Source organism: Kogia breviceps, chromosome 14 (genome assembly GCF_026419965.1).
Source record: "Kogia breviceps isolate mKogBre1 chromosome 14, mKogBre1 haplotype 1, whole genome shotgun sequence".
Classification (NCBI taxonomy): domain Eukaryota; kingdom Metazoa; phylum Chordata; class Mammalia; order Artiodactyla; family Physeteridae; genus Kogia; species Kogia breviceps.
Window position 1 is genome coordinate 48,335,536 of NC_081323.1, and position 18,649 is coordinate 48,354,184.

Genomic DNA, 18,649 nt, shown 5'->3' on the forward strand with positions numbered 1-18,649 from the left:
GGAAGTCTCAGTTCTATGGGAGATGTGTGTGGTGCTACAGCGCCGGTGTATTGGGTGGCTCACTGCCCACTAGCAATGTTTCTGCTCGACACTGTGGGGCAAACGTTGTGCAACTAAGCTCACTTGGGAAGTACAAGTGCCAGAGTTCCTTTCTGGGGCACCATCAAGGGATCACATTCGTAGCATGCGGGTACTGAATTCCTCCGAAGATGTGCATTCGCAGCCAGCTTCAAGGTGTTCCTTTGTGGATAGACTCTCGTGGATAAGCCGCTGGAGACGGCCTCTGCTTCTATGCGCTTTGAGAAGGCTGCTTTGAGGAACCTCTTACCCTAGCCTCTGCCAAGTACAGCCTTCTGACTCTCTCCAATACTGACTTACCTGTGACAGCTTGTCTTTCCGTTTGAGAAACCTAGAGCCCTTGTCCTGCAGGGAAAAATATCCGTTTTCTGTTCTTCTTTTGCACAAGGTGAAGTGCTTTCACGGCTGGTGTTCGGTCTTTACCCAGTCAAGGGATGGCAGCTTCCCATGTACTTTGGACATGGCACTCCTGCAGCGTTGTGGGCCATGAATGTGCTTCGCAGACAGTAAACTAGCCTCCCCATTCGAAGAGTGCTCGCACGGAATGGGAATTTTCTTTTCTATTGGAGATGTGTGTGGTGCTACTGCGCCGGTTTATTGGGTGGCTCACTGCCCCCTAGCAATGTTTCTGCTCGCAACTGTGGGGCAAACGTTGTGCAGCTAAGCTCACTTGGGAAGTACAAGTGCCAGGGTTACTTTCTGGGGCACCATCAAGGGATCACATTCGTAGCATGCGGGTACTGCTTTCCTCCTAAGTTGTGCATTTGCAGCCAGCTTCAAGGTGTTCCTTTTGTGGATAGACTCGTGGAGATGCCGCTGGAGACGGCCTCTGCTTCTATGCTGTTTGAGAAGGATGCTTTGAGGAACCTCTTACCCTAGCCTCTTCCAAGTAGAGCCTTCTGCCTCTCTGCAATACTGCCTTAGCTGTGACAGCTTCTCTTTCCGTTTCAGAAAACTAGAGCCCTTGTCCTGCAGGGAAAAATATCCGTTTTCTGTTCTTTTTTTGCACACGGTGAAGTGCTTTCACGGCTGGTTTTCGGCCTTTACCCAGTAAAGGGATGGATGCTTCCCATGTACTTTGGACATGGCACTCCTGCAGCGCTGTGGGCCATGAATGTGCTTCGCAGACAGTAAACTACCCTGTCCATTCAAAGAGTGCACGCACGGAATCGGAATTTTCTGTTCTAAGGGAGATGTGTGTGGTGCTACTTCGCCGGTTTATTGGATGGCTCACTGCCCACTAGCAATGTTTCTGCTCGCCACTGTGGGGCAAACGTTGTGCAGCTAAGCTCACTTGGAAAGTACAAGTGCCAGAGTTACTTTCTGGGGCACCAGCAAGAGATCACATTCATAGCATGCGGGTACTGCTTTCCTTCTAAGCTGTGCATTCGCAGCCAGCTTCAAGGTGTTCCTTTTGTGGATAGACTCTCGTGGAGATGCCGCCTGAGACGGCCTCTGTTTCTATGCTTTTTAAGAAGGCTGCTTTGAGAAACCTCTTACCCTAGCCTCTGCCAAGTACAGCCTTCTGCTTCTCTCCAATACTGCCTTAGTTGTGACAGCTTCTCGTTCCATTTCAGAAAACTAGAGCCCTTTTCCTGCAGGGAAAAATGGCCGTTTTCTCTTCTTCTTTTGCACACGGTGAAGTGCCTTCACGGCTGGTGTTCGGCCTTTACCCACTCGAGGGAGGGCAGCTTCCCATTCACTTTGGACATGGCACTCCTGCAGCGCTGTGGGCCATGACTGTGCTTCGCAGACAGTAAACTACCCTCTCCTTTCGAAGAGGGCACGCACGGAATGGGAAGTCTCAGTTCTATGGGAGATGTGTGTGGTGCTACAGCGCCGGTGTATTGGGTGGCTCACTGCCCACTAGCAATGTTTCTGCTCGACACTGTGGGGCAAACGTTGTGCAACTAAGCTCACTTGGGAAGTACAAGTGCCAGAGTTCCTTTCTGGGGCACCATCAAGGGATCACATTCGTAGCATGCGGGTACTGAATTCCTCCGAAGATGTGCATTCGCAGCCAGCTTCAAGGTGTTCCTTTGTGGATAGACTCTCGTGGATAAGCCGCTGGAGACGGCCTCTGCTTCTATGCGCTTTGAGAAGGCTGCTTTGAGGAACCTCTTACCCTAGCCTCTGCCAAGTACAGCCTTCTGACTCTCTCCAATACTGACTTACCTGTGACAGCTTGTCTTTCCGTTTGAGAAACCTAGAGCCCTTGTCCTGCAGGGAAAAATATCCGTTTTCTGTTCTTCTTTTGCACAAGGTGAAGTGCTTTCACGGCTGGTGTTCGGCCTTTACCCAGTCAAGGGATGGCAGCTTCCCATGTACTTTGGACATGGCACTCCTGCAGCGTTGTGGGCCATGAATGTGCTTCGCAGACAGTAAACTAGCCTCTCCATTCGAAGAGTGCACGCACGGAATGGGAATTCTCTGTTCTATTGGAGATGTGTGTGGTGCTACTGCGCCGGTTTATTGGGTGGCTCACTGCCCCCTAGCAATGTTTCTGCTCGACACTGTGGGGCAAACGTTGTGCAGCTAAGCTCACTTGGGAAGTACAAGTGCCAGGGTTACTTTCTGGGGCACCATCAAGGGATCACATTCGTAGCATGCGGGTACTGCTTTCCTCCTAAGCTGTGCATTTGCAGCCAGCTTCAAGGTGTTCCTTTTGTGGATAGACTCGTGGAGATGCCGCTGGAGACGGCCTCTGCTTCTATGCTGTTTGAGAAGGATGCTTTGAGGAACCTCTTACCCTAGCCTCTTCCAAGTACAGCCTTCTGCCTCTCTGCAATACTGCCTTAGCTGTGACAGCTTCTCTTTCCGTTTCAGAAAACTAGAGCCCTTGTCCTGCAGGGAAAAATATCCGTTTTCTGTTCTTCTTTTGCACACGGTGAAGTGCTTTCATGGCTGGTTTTCGGCCTTTACCAAGTAAAGGGATGGAAGCTTCCCATGTCCTTTGGACATGGCACTCCTGCAGCGCTGTGGGCCATGAATGTGCTTCGCAGACAGTAAATTACCCTGTCCATTCAAAGAGTGCACGCACGGAATCGGAATTTTCTGTTCTATGGGAGATGTGTGTGGTGCTACTTCGCCGGTTTATTGGATGGCTCACTGCCCACTAGCAATGTTTCTGCTCGCCACTGTGTGGCAAACGTTGTGCAGCTAAGCTCACTTGGGAAGTACAAGTGCCAGAGTTCCTTTCTGGGGCACCATCAAGGGATCACATTCGTAGCATGCGGGTACTGAATTCCTCCGAAGATGTGCATTCGCAGCCAGCTTCAAGGTGTTCCTTTGTGGATAGACTCTCGTGGATAAGCCGCTGGAGACGGCCTCTGCTTCTATGCGCTTTGAGAAGGCTGCTTTGAGGAACCTCTTACCCTAGCCTCTGCCAAGTACAGCCTTCTGACTCTCTCCAATACTGACTTACCTGTGACAGCTTGTCTTTCCGTTTGAGAAACCTAGAGCCCTTGTCCTGCAGGGAAAAATATCCGTTTTCTGTTCTTCTTTTGCACAAGGTGAAGTGCTTTCACGGCTGGTGTTCGGCCTTTACCCAGTCAAGGGATGGCAGCTTCCCATGTACTTTGGACATGGCACTCCTGCAGCGTTGTGGGCCATGAATGTGCTTCGCAGACAGTAAACTAGCCTCTCCATTCGAAGAGTGCACGCACGGAATGGGAATTCTCTGTTCTATTGGAGATGTGTGTGGTGCTACTGCGCCGGTTTATTGGGTGGCTCACTGCCCCCTAGCAATGTTTCTGCTCGACACTGTGGGGCAAACGTTGTGCAGCTAAGCTCACTTGGGAAGTACAAGTGCCAGGGTTACTTTCTGGGGCACCATCAAGGGATCACATTCGTAGCATGCGGGTACTGCTTTCCTCCTAAGCTGTGCATTTGCAGCCAGCTTCAAGGTGTTCCTTTTGTGGATAGACTCGTGGAGATGCCGCTGGAGACGGCCTCTGCTTCTATGCTGTTTGAGAAGGATGCTTTGAGGAACCTCTTACGCTAGCCTCTTCCAAGTACAGCCTTCTGCCTCTCTGCAATACTGCCTTAGCTGTGACAGCTTCTCTTTCCGTTTCAGAAAACTAGAGCCCTTGTCCTGCAGGGAAAAATATCCGTTTTCTGTTCTTCTTTTGCACACGGTGAAGTGCTTTCACGGCTGGTTTTCGGCCTTTACCCAGTAAAGGGATGGAAGCTTCCCATGTACTTTGGACATGGCACTCCTGCAGCGCTGTGGGCCATGAATGTGCTTCGCAGACAGTAAACTACCCTGTCCATTCAAAGAGTGCACGCACGGAATCGGAATTTTCTGTTCTATGGGAGATGTGTGTGGTGCTACTTCGCCGGTTTATTGGATGGCTCACTGCCCACTAGCAATGTTTCTGCTCGCCACTGTGGGGCAAACGTTGTGCAGCTAAGCTCACTTGGAAAGTACAAGTGCCAGAGTTACTTTCTGGGGCACCAGCAAGAGATCACATTCATAGCATGCGGGTACTGCTTTCCTCCTAAGCTGTGCATTTGCAGCCAGCTTCAAGGTGTTCCTTTTGTGGATAGACTCTCGTGGAGATGCCGCCTGAGACGGCCTCTGTTTCTATGCTTTTTAAGAAGGCTGCTTTGAGAAACCTCTTACCCTAGCCTCTGCCAAGTACAGCCTTCTGCTTCTCTCCAATACTGCCTTAGTTGTGACAGCTTCTCGTTCCATTTCAGAAAACTAGAGCCCTTTTCCTGCAGGGAAAAATGGCCGTTTTCTGTTCTTCTTTTGCACACGGTGAAGTGCCTTCACGGCTGGTGTTCGGCCTTTACCCACTCGAGGGAGGGCAGCTTCCCATTCACTTTGGACATGGCACTCCTGCAGCGCTGTGGGCCATGACTGTGCTTCGCAGACAGTAAACTACCCTCTCCATTCGAAGAGGGCACGCACGGAATGGGAAGTCTCAGTTCTATGGGAGATGTGTGTGGTGCTACAGCGCCGGTGTATTGGGTGGCTCACTGCCCACTAGCAATGTTTCTGCTCGACACTGTGGGGCAAACGTTGTGCAACTAAGCTCACTTGGGAAGTACAAGTGCCAGAGTTCCTTTCTGGGGCACCATCAAGGGATCACATTCGTAGCATGCGGGTACTGAATTCCTCCGAAGATGTGCATTCGCAGCCAGCTTCAAGGTGTTCCTTTGTGGATAGACTCTCGTGGATAAGCCGCTGGAGACGGCCTCTGCTTCTATGCGCTTTGAGAAGGCTGCTTTGAGGAACCTCTTACCCTAGCCTCTGCCAAGTACAGCCTTCTGACTCTCTCCAATACTGACTTACCTGTGACAGCTTGTCTTTCCGTTTGAGAAACCTAGAGCCCTTGTCCTGCAGGGAAAAATATCCGTTTTCTGTTCTTCTTTTGCCCAAGGTGAAGTGCTTTCACGGCTGGTGTTCGGTCTTTACCCAGTCAAGGGATGGCAGCTTCCCATGTACTTTGGACATGGCACTCCTGCAGCGTTGTGGGCCATGAATGTGCTTCGCAGACAGTAAACTAGCCTCTCCATTCGAAGAGTGCACGCACGGAATGGGAATTCTCTGTTCTATTGGAGATGTGTGTGGTGCTACTGCGCCGGTTTATTCGGTGGCTCACTGCCCCCTAGCAATGTTTTTGCTCGACACTGTGGGGCAAACGTGGTGCAGCTAAGCTCACATGGGAAGTACAAGTGAAAGGGTTACTTTCTGGGGCACCATCAAGGGATCACATTCGTAGCATGCGGGTACTGCTTTCCTCCTAAGCTGTGCATTTGCAGACAGCTTCAAGGTGTTCCTTTTGTGGATAGACTCTCGTGGACATGCCGCTGGAGACGGCCTCTGCTTCTATGCTGTTTGAGAAGGATGCTTTGAGGAACCTCTTACCCTAGCCTCTTCCAAATACAGCCTTCTGCCTCTCTGCAATACTGCCTTAGCTGTGACAGCTTCTCTTTCCGTTTCAGAAAACTAGAGCCCTTGTCCTGCAGGGAAAAATATCCGTTTTCTGTTCTTCTTTTGCACACGGTGAAGTGCTTTCATGGCTGGTTTTCGGCCTTTACCAAGTAAAGGGATGGAAGCTTCCCATGTCCTTTGGACATGGCACTCCTGCAGCGCTGTGGGCCATGAATGTGCTTCGCAGACAGTAAACTACCCTGTCCATTCAAAGAGTGCACGCACGGAATCGGAATTTTCTGTTCTATGGGAGATGTGTGTGGTGCTACTTCGCCGGTTTATTGGATGGCTCACTGCCCACTAGCAATGTTTCTGCTCGCCACTGTGTGGCAAACGTTGTGCAGCTAAGCTCACTTGGGAAATACAAGTGCCAGAGTTCCTTTCTGGGGCACCATCAAGGGATCACATTCGTAGCATGCGGGTACTGAATTCCTCCGAAGATGTGCATTCGCAGCCAGCTTCAAGGTGTTCCTTTGTGGATAGACTCTCGTGGATAAGCCGCTGGAGACGGCCTCTGCTTCTATGCGCTTTGAGAAGGCTGCTTTGAGGAACCTCTTACCCTAGCCTCTGCCAAGTACAGCCTTCTGACTCTCTCCAATACTGACTTACCTGTGACAGCTTGTCTTTCCGTTTGAGAAACCTAGAGCCCTTGTCCTGCAGGGAAAAATATCCGTTTTCTGTTCTTCTTTTGCACAAGGTGAAGTGCTTTCACGGCTGGTGTTCGGCCTTTACCCAGTCAAGGGATGGCAGCTTCCCATGTACTTTGGACATGGCACTCCTGCAGCGCTGTGGGCCATGAAGGTGCTTCGCAGACAGTAAACTACCCTGTCCATTCAAAGAGTGCACGCACGGAATCGGAATTTTCTGTTCTATGGGAGATGTGTGTGGTGCTACTTCGCCGGTTTATTGGATGGCTCACTGCCCACTAGCAATGTTTCTGCTCGCCACTGTGGGGCAAACGTTGTGCAGCTAAGCTCACTTGGAAAGTACAAGTGCCAGAGTTACTTTCTGGGGCACCAGCAAGAGATCACATTCATAGCATGCGGGTACTGCTTTCCTCCTAAGCTGTGCATTTGCAGCCAGCTTCAAGGTGTTCCTTTTGTGGATAGACTCTCGTGGAGATGCCGCCTGAGACGGCCTCTGTTTCTATGCTTTTTAAGAAGGCTGCTTTGAGAAACCTCTTACCCTAGCCTCTGCCAAGTACAGCCTTCTGCTTCTCTCCAATACTGCCTTAGTTGTGACAGCTTCTCGTTCCATTTCAGAAAACTAGAGCCCTTTTCCTGCAGGGAAAAATGGCCGTTTTCTGTTCTTCTTTTGCACACGGTGAAGTGCCTTCACGGCTGGTGTTCGGCCTTTACCCACTCGAGGGAGGGCAGCTTCCCATTCACTTTGGACATGGCACTCCTGCAGCGCTGTGGGCCATGACTGTGCTTCGCAGACAGTAAACTACCCTCTCCATTCGAAGAGGGCACGCACGGAATGGGAAGTCTCAGTTCTATGGGAGATGTGTGTGGTGCTACAGCGCCGGTGTATTGGGTGGCTCACTGCCCACTAGCAATGTTTCTGCTCGACACTGTGGGGCAAACGTTGTGCAACTAAGCTCACTTGGGAAGTACAAGTGCCAGAGTTCCTTTCTGGGGCACCATCAAGGGATCACATTCGTAGCATGCGGGTACTGAATTCCTCCGAAGATGTGCATTCGCAGCCAGCTTCAAGGTGTTCCTTTGTGGATAGACTCTCGTGGATAAGCCGCTGGAGACGGCCTCTGCTTCTATGCGCTTTGAGAAGGCTGCTTTGAGGAACCTCTTACCCTAGCCTCTGCCAAGTACAGCCTTCTGACTCTCTCCAATACTGACTTACCTGTGACAGCTTGTCTTTCCGTTTGAGAAACCTAGAGCCCTTGTCCTGCAGGGAAAAATATCCGTTTTCTGTTCTTCTTTTGCACAAGGTGAAGTGCTTTCACGGCTGGTGTTCGGTCTTTACCCAGTCAAGGGATGGCAGCTTCCCATGTACTTTGGACATGGCACTCCTGCAGCGTTGTGGGCCATGAATGTGCTTCGCAGACAGTAAACTAGCCTCCCCATTCGAAGAGTGCTCGCACGGAATGGGAATTTTCTTTTCTATTGGAGATGTGTGTGGTGCTACTGCGCCGGTTTATTGGGTGGCTCACTGCCCCCTAGCAATGTTTCTGCTCGCAACTGTGGGGCAAACGTTGTGCAGCTAAGCTCACTTGGGAAGTACAAGTGCCAGGGTTACTTTCTGGGGCACCATCAAGGGATCACATTCGTAGCATGCGGGTACTGCTTTCCTCCTAAGTTGTGCATTTGCAGCCAGCTTCAAGGTGTTCCTTTTGTGGATAGACTCGTGGAGATGCCGCTGGAGACGGCCTCTGCTTCTATGCTGTTTGAGAAGGATGCTTTGAGGAACCTCTTACCCTAGCCTCTTCCAAGTAGAGCCTTCTGCCTCTCTGCAATACTGCCTTAGCTGTGACAGCTTCTCTTTCCGTTTCAGAAAACTAGAGCCCTTGTCCTGCAGGGAAAAATATCCGTTTTCTGTTCTTTTTTTGCACACGGTGAAGTGCTTTCACGGCTGGTTTTCGGCCTTTACCCAGTAAAGGGATGGATGCTTCCCATGTACTTTGGACATGGCACTCCTGCAGCGCTGTGGGCCATGAATGTGCTTCGCAGACAGTAAACTACCCTGTCCATTCAAAGAGTGCACGCACGGAATCGGAATTTTCTGTTCTAAGGGAGATGTGTGTGGTGCTACTTCGCCGGTTTATTGGATGGCTCACTGCCCACTAGCAATGTTTCTGCTCGCCACTGTGGGGCAAACGTTGTGCAGCTAAGCTCACTTGGAAAGTACAAGTGCCAGAGTTACTTTCTGGGGCACCAGCAAGAGATCACATTCATAGCATGCGGGTACTGCTTTCCTTCTAAGCTGTGCATTCGCAGCCAGCTTCAAGGTGTTCCTTTTGTGGATAGACTCTCGTGGAGATGCCGCCTGAGACGGCCTCTGTTTCTATGCTTTTTAAGAAGGCTGCTTTGAGAAACCTCTTACCCTAGCCTCTGCCAAGTACAGCCTTCTGCTTCTCTCCAATACTGCCTTAGTTGTGACAGCTTCTCGTTCCATTTCAGAAAACTAGAGCCCTTTTCCTGCAGGGAAAAATGGCCGTTTTCTCTTCTTCTTTTGCACACGGTGAAGTGCCTTCACGGCTGGTGTTCGGCCTTTACCCACTCGAGGGAGGGCAGCTTCCCATTCACTTTGGACATGGCACTCCTGCAGCGCTGTGGGCCATGACTGTGCTTCGCAGACAGTAAACTACCCTCTCCTTTCGAAGAGGGCACGCACGGAATGGGAAGTCTCAGTTCTATGGGAGATGTGTGTGGTGCTACAGCGCCGGTGTATTGGGTGGCTCACTGCCCACTAGCAATGTTTCTGCTCGACACTGTGGGGCAAACGTTGTGCAACTAAGCTCACTTGGGAAGTACAAGTGCCAGAGTTCCTTTCTGGGGCACCATCAAGGGATCACATTCGTAGCATGCGGGTACTGAATTCCTCCGAAGATGTGCATTCGCAGCCAGCTTCAAGGTGTTCCTTTGTGGATAGACTCTCGTGGATAAGCCGCTGGAGACGGCCTCTGCTTCTATGCGCTTTGAGAAGGCTGCTTTGAGGAACCTCTTACCCTAGCCTCTGCCAAGTACAGCCTTCTGACTCTCTCCAATACTGACTTACCTGTGACAGCTTGTCTTTCCGTTTGAGAAACCTAGAGCCCTTGTCCTGCAGGGAAAAATATCCGTTTTCTGTTCTTCTTTTGCACAAGGTGAAGTGCTTTCACGGCTGGTGTTCGGCCTTTACCCAGTCAAGGGATGGCAGCTTCCCATGTACTTTGGACATGGCACTCCTGCAGCGTTGTGGGCCATGAATGTGCTTCGCAGACAGTAAACTAGCCTCTCCATTCGAAGAGTGCACGCACGGAATGGGAATTCTCTGTTCTATTGGAGATGTGTGTGGTGCTACTGCGCCGGTTTATTGGGTGGCTCACTGCCCCCTAGCAATGTTTCTGCTCGACACTGTGGGGCAAACGTTGTGCAGCTAAGCTCACTTGGGAAGTACAAGTGCCAGGGTTACTTTCTGGGGCACCATCAAGGGATCACATTCGTAGCATGCGGGTACTGCTTTCCTCCTAAGCTGTGCATTTGCAGCCAGCTTCAAGGTGTTCCTTTTGTGGATAGACTCGTGGAGATGCCGCTGGAGACGGCCTCTGCTTCTATGCTGTTTGAGAAGGATGCTTTGAGGAACCTCTTACCCTAGCCTCTTCCAAGTACAGCCTTCTGCCTCTCTGCAATACTGCCTTAGCTGTGACAGCTTCTCTTTCCGTTTCAGAAAACTAGAGCCCTTGTCCTGCAGGGAAAAATATCCGTTTTCTGTTCTTCTTTTGCACACGGTGAAGTGCTTTCATGGCTGGTTTTCGGCCTTTACCAAGTAAAGGGATGGAAGCTTCCCATGTCCTTTGGACATGGCACTCCTGCAGCGCTGTGGGCCATGAATGTGCTTCGCAGACAGTAAATTACCCTGTCCATTCAAAGAGTGCACGCACGGAATCGGAATTTTCTGTTCTATGGGAGATGTGTGTGGTGCTACTTCGCCGGTTTATTGGATGGCTCACTGCCCACTAGCAATGTTTCTGCTCGCCACTGTGTGGCAAACGTTGTGCAGCTAAGCTCACTTGGGAAGTACAAGTGCCAGAGTTCCTTTCTGGGGCACCATCAAGGGATCACATTCGTAGCATGCGGGTACTGAATTCCTCCGAAGATGTGCATTCGCAGCCAGCTTCAAGGTGTTCCTTTGTGGATAGACTCTCGTGGATAAGCCGCTGGAGACGGCCTCTGCTTCTATGCGCTTTGAGAAGGCTGCTTTGAGGAACCTCTTACCCTAGCCTCTGCCAAGTACAGCCTTCTGACTCTCTCCAATACTGACTTACCTGTGACAGCTTGTCTTTCCGTTTGAGAAACCTAGAGCCCTTGTCCTGCAGGGAAAAATATCCGTTTTCTGTTCTTCTTTTGCACAAGGTGAAGTGCTTTCACGGCTGGTGTTCGGCCTTTACCCAGTCAAGGGATGGCAGCTTCCCATGTACTTTGGACATGGCACTCCTGCAGCGTTGTGGGCCATGAATGTGCTTCGCAGACAGTAAACTAGCCTCTCCATTCGAAGAGTGCACGCACGGAATGGGAATTCTCTGTTCTATTGGAGATGTGTGTGGTGCTACTGCGCCGGTTTATTGGGTGGCTCACTGCCCCCTAGCAATGTTTCTGCTCGACACTGTGGGGCAAACGTTGTGCAGCTAAGCTCACTTGGGAAGTACAAGTGCCAGGGTTACTTTCTGGGGCACCATCAAGGGATCACATTCGTAGCATGCGGGTACTGCTTTCCTCCTAAGCTGTGCATTTGCAGCCAGCTTCAAGGTGTTCCTTTTGTGGATAGACTCGTGGAGATGCCGCTGGAGACGGCCTCTGCTTCTATGCTGTTTGAGAAGGATGCTTTGAGGAACCTCTTACGCTAGCCTCTTCCAAGTACAGCCTTCTGCCTCTCTGCAATACTGCCTTAGCTGTGACAGCTTCTCTTTCCGTTTCAGAAAACTAGAGCCCTTGTCCTGCAGGGAAAAATATCCGTTTTCTGTTCTTCTTTTGCACACGGTGAAGTGCTTTCACGGCTGGTTTTCGGCCTTTACCCAGTAAAGGGATGGAAGCTTCCCATGTACTTTGGACATGGCACTCCTGCAGCGCTGTGGGCCATGAATGTGCTTCGCAGACAGTAAACTACCCTGTCCATTCAAAGAGTGCACGCACGGAATCGGAATTTTCTGTTCTATGGGAGATGTGTGTGGTGCTACTTCGCCGGTTTATTGGATGGCTCACTGCCCACTAGCAATGTTTCTGCTCGCCACTGTGGGGCAAACGTTGTGCAGCTAAGCTCACTTGGAAAGTACAAGTGCCAGAGTTACTTTCTGGGGCACCAGCAAGAGATCACATTCATAGCATGCGGGTACTGCTTTCCTCCTAAGCTGTGCATTTGCAGCCAGCTTCAAGGTGTTCCTTTTGTGGATAGACTCTCGTGGAGATGCCGCCTGAGACGGCCTCTGTTTCTATGCTTTTTAAGAAGGCTGCTTTGAGAAACCTCTTACCCTAGCCTCTGCCAAGTACAGCCTTCTGCTTCTCTCCAATACTGCCTTAGTTGTGACAGCTTCTCGTTCCATTTCAGAAAACTAGAGCCCTTTTCCTGCAGGGAAAAATGGCCGTTTTCTGTTCTTCTTTTGCACACGGTGAAGTGCCTTCACGGCTGGTGTTCGGCCTTTACCCACTCGAGGGAGGGCAGCTTCCCATTCACTTTGGACATGGCACTCCTGCAGCGCTGTGGGCCATGACTGTGCTTCGCAGACAGTAAACTACCCTCTCCATTCGAAGAGGGCACGCACGGAATGGGAAGTCTCAGTTCTATGGGAGATGTGTGTGGTGCTACAGCGCCGGTGTATTGGGTGGCTCACTGCCCACTAGCAATGTTTCTGCTCGACACTGTGGGGCAAACGTTGTGCAACTAAGCTCACTTGGGAAGTACAAGTGCCAGAGTTCCTTTCTGGGGCACCATCAAGGGATCACATTCGTAGCATGCGGGTACTGAATTCCTCCGAAGATGTGCATTCGCAGCCAGCTTCAAGGTGTTCCTTTGTGGATAGACTCTCGTGGATAAGCCGCTGGAGACGGCCTCTGCTTCTATGCGCTTTGAGAAGGCTGCTTTGAGGAACCTCTTACCCTAGCCTCTGCCAAGTACAGCCTTCTGACTCTCTCCAATACTGACTTACCTGTGACAGCTTGTCTTTCCGTTTGAGAAACCTAGAGCCCTTGTCCTGCAGGGAAAAATATCCGTTTTCTGTTCTTCTTTTGCCCAAGGTGAAGTGCTTTCACGGCTGGTGTTCGGTCTTTACCCAGTCAAGGGATGGCAGCTTCCCATGTACTTTGGACATGGCACTCCTGCAGCGTTGTGGGCCATGAATGTGCTTCGCAGACAGTAAACTAGCCTCTCCATTCGAAGAGTGCACGCACGGAATGGGAATTCTCTGTTCTATTGGAGATGTGTGTGGTGCTACTGCGCCGGTTTATTGGGTGGCTCACTGCCCCCTAGCAATGTTTCTGCTCGCAACTGTGGGGCAAACGTTGTGCAGCTAAGCTCACTTGGGAAGTACAAGTGCCAGGGTTACTTTCTGGGGCACCATCAAGGGATCACATTCGTAGCATGCGGGTACTGCTTTCCTCCTAAGCTGTGCATTTGCAGCCAGCTTCAAGGTGTTCCTTTTGTGGATAGACTCGTGGAGATGCCGCTGGAGACGGCCTCTGCTTCTATGCTGTTTGAGAAGGATGCTTTGAGGAACCTCTTACCCTAGCCTCTTCCAAGTAGAGCCTTCTGCCTCTCTGCAATACTGCCTTAGCTGTGACAGCTTCTCTTTCCGTTTCAGAAAACTAGAGCCCTTGTCCTGCAGGGAAAAATATCCGTTTTCTGTTCTTTTTTTGCACACGGTGAAGTGCTTTCACGGCTGGTTTTCGGCCTTTACCCAGTAAAGGGATGGATGCTTCCCATGTACTTTGGACATGGCACTCCTGCAGCGCTGTGGGCCATGAATGTGCTTCGCAGACAGTAAACTACCCTGTCCATTCAAAGAGTGCACGCACGGAATCGGAATTTTCTGTTCTAAGGGAGATGTGTGTGGTGCTACTTCGCCGGTTTATTGGATGGCTCACTGCCCACTAGCAATGTTTCTGCTCGCCACTGTGGGGCAAACGTTGTGCAGCTAAGCTCACTTGGAAAGTACAAGTGCCAGAGTTACTTTCTGGGGCACCAGCAAGAGATCACATTCATAGCATGCGGGTACTGCTTTCCTTCTAAGCTGTGCATTCGCAGCCAGCTTCAAGGTGTTCCTTTTGTGGATAGACTCTCGTGGAGATGCCGCCTGAGACGGCCTCTGTTTCTATGCTTTTTAAGAAGGCTGCTTTGAGAAACCTCTTACCCTAGCCTCTGCCAAGTACAGCCTTCTGCTTCTCTCCAATACTGCCTTAGTTGTGACAGCTTCTCGTTCCATTTCAGAAAACTAGAGCCCTTTTCCTGCAGGGAAAAATGGCCGTTTTCTCTTCTTCTTTTGCACACGGTGAAGTGCCTTCACGGCTGGTGTTCGGCCTTTACCCACTCGAGGGAGGGCAGCTTCCCATTCACTTTGGACATGGCACTCCTGCAGCGCTGTGGGCCATGACTGTGCTTCGCAGACAGTAAACTACCCTCTCCTTTCGAAGAGGGCACGCACGGAATGGGAAGTCTCAGTTCTATGGGAGATGTGTGTGGTGCTACAGCGCCGGTGTATTGGGTGGCTCACTGCCCACTAGCAATGTTTCTGCTCGACACTGTGGGGCAAACGTTGTGCAACTAAGCTCACTTGGGAAGTACAAGTGCCAGAGTTCCTTTCTGGGGCACCATCAAGGGATCACATTCGTAGCATGCGGGTACTGAATTCCTCCGAAGATGTGCATTCGCAGCCAGCTTCAAGGTGTTCCTTTGTGGATAGACTCTCGTGGATAAGCCGCTGGAGACGGCCTCTGCTTCTATGCGCTTTGAGAAGGCTGCTTTGAGGAACCTCTTACCCTAGCCTCTGCCAAGTACAGCCTTCTGACTCTCTCCAATACTGACTTACCTGTGACAGCTTGTCTTTCCGTTTGAGAAACCTAGAGCCCTTGTCCTGCAGGGAAAAATATCCGTTTTCTGTTCTTCTTTTGCACAAGGTGAAGTGCTTTCACGGCTGGTGTTCGGCCTTTACCCAGTCAAGGGATGGCAGCTTCCCATGTACTTTGGACATGGCACTCCTGCAGCGTTGTGGGCCATGAATGTGCTTCGCAGACAGTAAACTAGCCTCTCCATTCGAAGAGTGCACGCACGGAATGGGAATTCTCTGTTCTATTGGAGATGTGTGTGGTGCTACTGCGCCGGTTTATTGGGTGGCTCACTGCCCCCTAGCAATGTTTCTGCTCGCAACTGTGGGGCAAACGTTGTGCAGCTAAGCTCACTTGGGAAGTACAAGTGCCAGGGTTACTTTCTGGGGCACCATCAAGGGATCACATTCGTAGCATGCGGGTACTGCTTTCCTCCTAAGCTGTGCATTTGCAGCCAGCTTCAAGGTGTTCCTTTTGTGGATAGACTCGTGGAGATGCCGCTGGAGACGGCCTCTGCTTCTATGCTGTTTGAGAAGGATGCTTTGAGGAACCTCTTACGCTAGCCTCTTCCAAGTACAGCCTTCTGCCTCTCTGCAATACTGCCTTAGCTGTGACAGCTTCTCTTTCCGTTTCAGAAAACTAGAGCCCTTGTCCTGCAGGGAAAAATATCCGTTTTCTGTTCTTCTTTTGCACACGGTGAAGTGCTTTCACGGCTGGTTTTCGGCCTTTACCCAGTAAAGGGATGGAAGCTTCCCATGTACTTTGGACATGGCACTCCTGCAGCGCTGTGGGCCATGAATGTGCTTCGCAGACAGTAAACTACCCTGTCCATTCAAAGAGTGCACGCACGGAATCGGAATTTTCTGTTCTATGGGAGATGTGTGTGGTGCTACTTCGCCGGTTTATTGGATGGCTCACTGCCCACTAGCAATGTTTCTGCTCGCCACTGTGGGGCAAACGTTGTGCAGCTAAGCTCACTTGGAAAGTACAAGTGCCAGAGTTACTTTCTGGGGCACCAGCAAGAGATCACATTCATAGCATGCGGGTACTGCTTTCCTCCTAAGCTGTGCATTTGCAGCCAGCTTCAAGGTGTTCCTTTTGTGGATAGACTCTCGTGGAGATGCCGCCTGAGACGGCCTCTGTTTCTATGCTTTTTAAGAAGGCTGCTTTGAGAAACCTCTTACCCTAGCCTCTGCCAAGTACAGCCTTCTGCTTCTCTCCAATACTGCCTTAGTTGTGACAGCTTCTCGTTCCATTTCAGAAAACTAGAGCCCTTTTCCTGCAGGGAAAAATGGCCGTTTTCTGTTCTTCTTTTGCACACGGTGAAGTGCCTTCACGGCTGGTGTTCGGCCTTTACCCACTCGAGGGAGGGCAGCTTCCCATTCACTTTGGACATGGCACTCCTGCAGCGCTGTGGGCCATGACTGTGCTTCGCAGACAGTAAACTACCCTCTCCATTCGAAGAGGGCACGCACGGAATGGGAAGTCTCAGTTCTATGGGAGATGTGTGTGGTGCTACAGCGCCGGTGTATTGGGTGGCTCACTGCCCACTAGCAATGTTTCTGCTCGACACTGTGGGGCAAACGTTGTGCAACTAAGCTCACTTGGGAAGTACAAGTGCCAGAGTTCCTTTCTGGGGCACCATCAAGGGATCACATTCGTAGCATGCGGGTACTGAATTCCTCCGAAGATGTGCATTCGCAGCCAGCTTCAAGGTGTTCCTTTGTGGATAGACTCTCGTGGATAAGCCGCTGGAGACGGCCTCTGCTTCTATGCGCTTTGAGAAGGCTGCTTTGAGGAACCTCTTACCCTAGCCTCTGCCAAGTACAGCCTTCTGACTCTCTCCAATACTGACTTACCTGTGACAGCTTGTCTTTCCGTTTGAGAAACCTAGAGCCCTTGTCCTGCAGGGAAAAATATCCGTTTTCTGTTCTTCTTTTGCCCAAGGTGAAGTGCTTTCACGGCTGGTGTTCGGTCTTTACCCAGTCAAGGGATGGCAGCTTCCCATGTACTTTGGACATGGCACTCCTGCAGCGTTGTGGGCCATGAATGTGCTTCGCAGACAGTAAACTAGCCTCTCCATTCGAAGAGTGCACGCACGGAATGGGAATTCTCTGTTCTATTGGAGATGTGTGTGGTGCTACTGCGCCGGTTTATTGGGTGGCTCACTGCCCCCTAGCAATGTTTCTGCTCGCAACTGTGGGGCAAACGTTGTGCAGCTAAGCTCACTTGGGAAGTACAAGTGCCAGGGTTACTTTCTGGGGCACCATCAAGGGATCACATTCGTAGCATGCGGGTACTGCTTTCCTCCTAAGCTGTGCATTTGCAGCCAGCTTCAAGGTGTTCCTTTTGTGGATAGACTCGTGGAGATGCCGCTGGAGACGGCCTCTGCTTCTATGCTGTTTGAGAAGGATGCTTTGAGGAACCTCTTACCCTAGCCTCTTCCAAGTAGAGCCTTCTGCCTCTCTGCAATACTGCCTTAGCTGTGACAGCTTCTCTTTCCGTTTCAGAAAACTAGAGCCCTTGTCCTGCAGGGAAAAATATCCGTTTTCTGTTCTTTTTTTGCACACGGTGAAGTGCTTTCACGGCTGGTTTTCGGCCTTTACCCAGTAAAGGGATGGATGCTTCCCATGTACTTTGGACATGGCACTCCTGCAGCGCTGTGGGCCATGAATGTGCTTCGCAGACAGTAAACTACCCTGTCCATTCAAAGAGTGCACGCACGGAATCGGAATTTTCTGTTCTAAGGGAGATGTGTGTGGTGCTACTTCGCCGGTTTATTGGATGGCTCACTGCCCACTAGCAATGTTTCTGCTCGCCACTGTGGGGCAAACGTTGTGCAGCTAAGCTCACTTGGAAAGTACAAGTGCCAGAGTTACTTTCTGGGGCACCAGCAAGAGATCACATTCATAGCATGCGGGTACTGCTTTCCTTCTAAGCTGTGCATTCGCAGCCAGCTTCAAGGTGTTCCTTTTGTGGATAGACTCTCGTGGAGATGCCGCCTGAGACGGCCTCTGTTTCTATGCTTTTTAAGAAGGCTGCTTTGAGAAACCTCTTACCCTAGCCTCTGCCAAGTACAGCCTTCTGCTTCTCTCCAATACTGCCTTAGTTGTGACAGCTTCTCGTTCCATTTCAGAAAACTAGAGCCCTTTTCCTGCAGGGAAAAATGGCCGTTTTCTCTTCTTCTTTTGCACACGGTGAAGTGCCTTCACGGCTGGTGTTCGGCCTTTACCCACTCGAGGGAGGGCAGCTTCCCATTCACTTTGGACATGGCACTCCTGCAGCGCTGTGGGCCATGACTGTGCTTCGCAGACAGTAAACTACCCTCTCCTTTCGAAGAGGGCACGCACGGAATGGGAAGTCTCAGTTCTATGGGAGATGTGTGTGGTGCTACAGCGCCGGTGTATTGGGTGGCTCACTGCCCACTAGCAATGTTTCTGCTCGACACTGTGGGGCAAACGTTGTGCAACTAAGCTCACTTGGGAAGTACAAGTGCCAGAGTTCCTTTCTGGGGCACCATCAAGGGATCACATTCGTAGCATGCGGGTACTGAATTCCTCCGAAGATGTGCATTCGCAGCCAGCTTCAAGGTGTTCCTTTGTGGATAGACTCTCGTGGATAAGCCGCTGGAGACGGCCTCTGCTTCTATGCGCTTTGAGAAGGCTGCTTTGAGGAACCTCTTACCCTAGCCTCTGCCAAGTACAGCCTTCTGACTCTCTCCAATACTGACTTACCTGTGACAGCTTGTCTTTCCGTTTGAGAAACCTAGAGCCCTTGTCCTGCAGGGAAAAATATCCGTTTTCTGTTCTTCTTTTGCACAAGGTGAAGTGCTTTCACGGCTGGTGTTCGGCCTTTACCCAGTCAAGGGATGGCAGCTTCC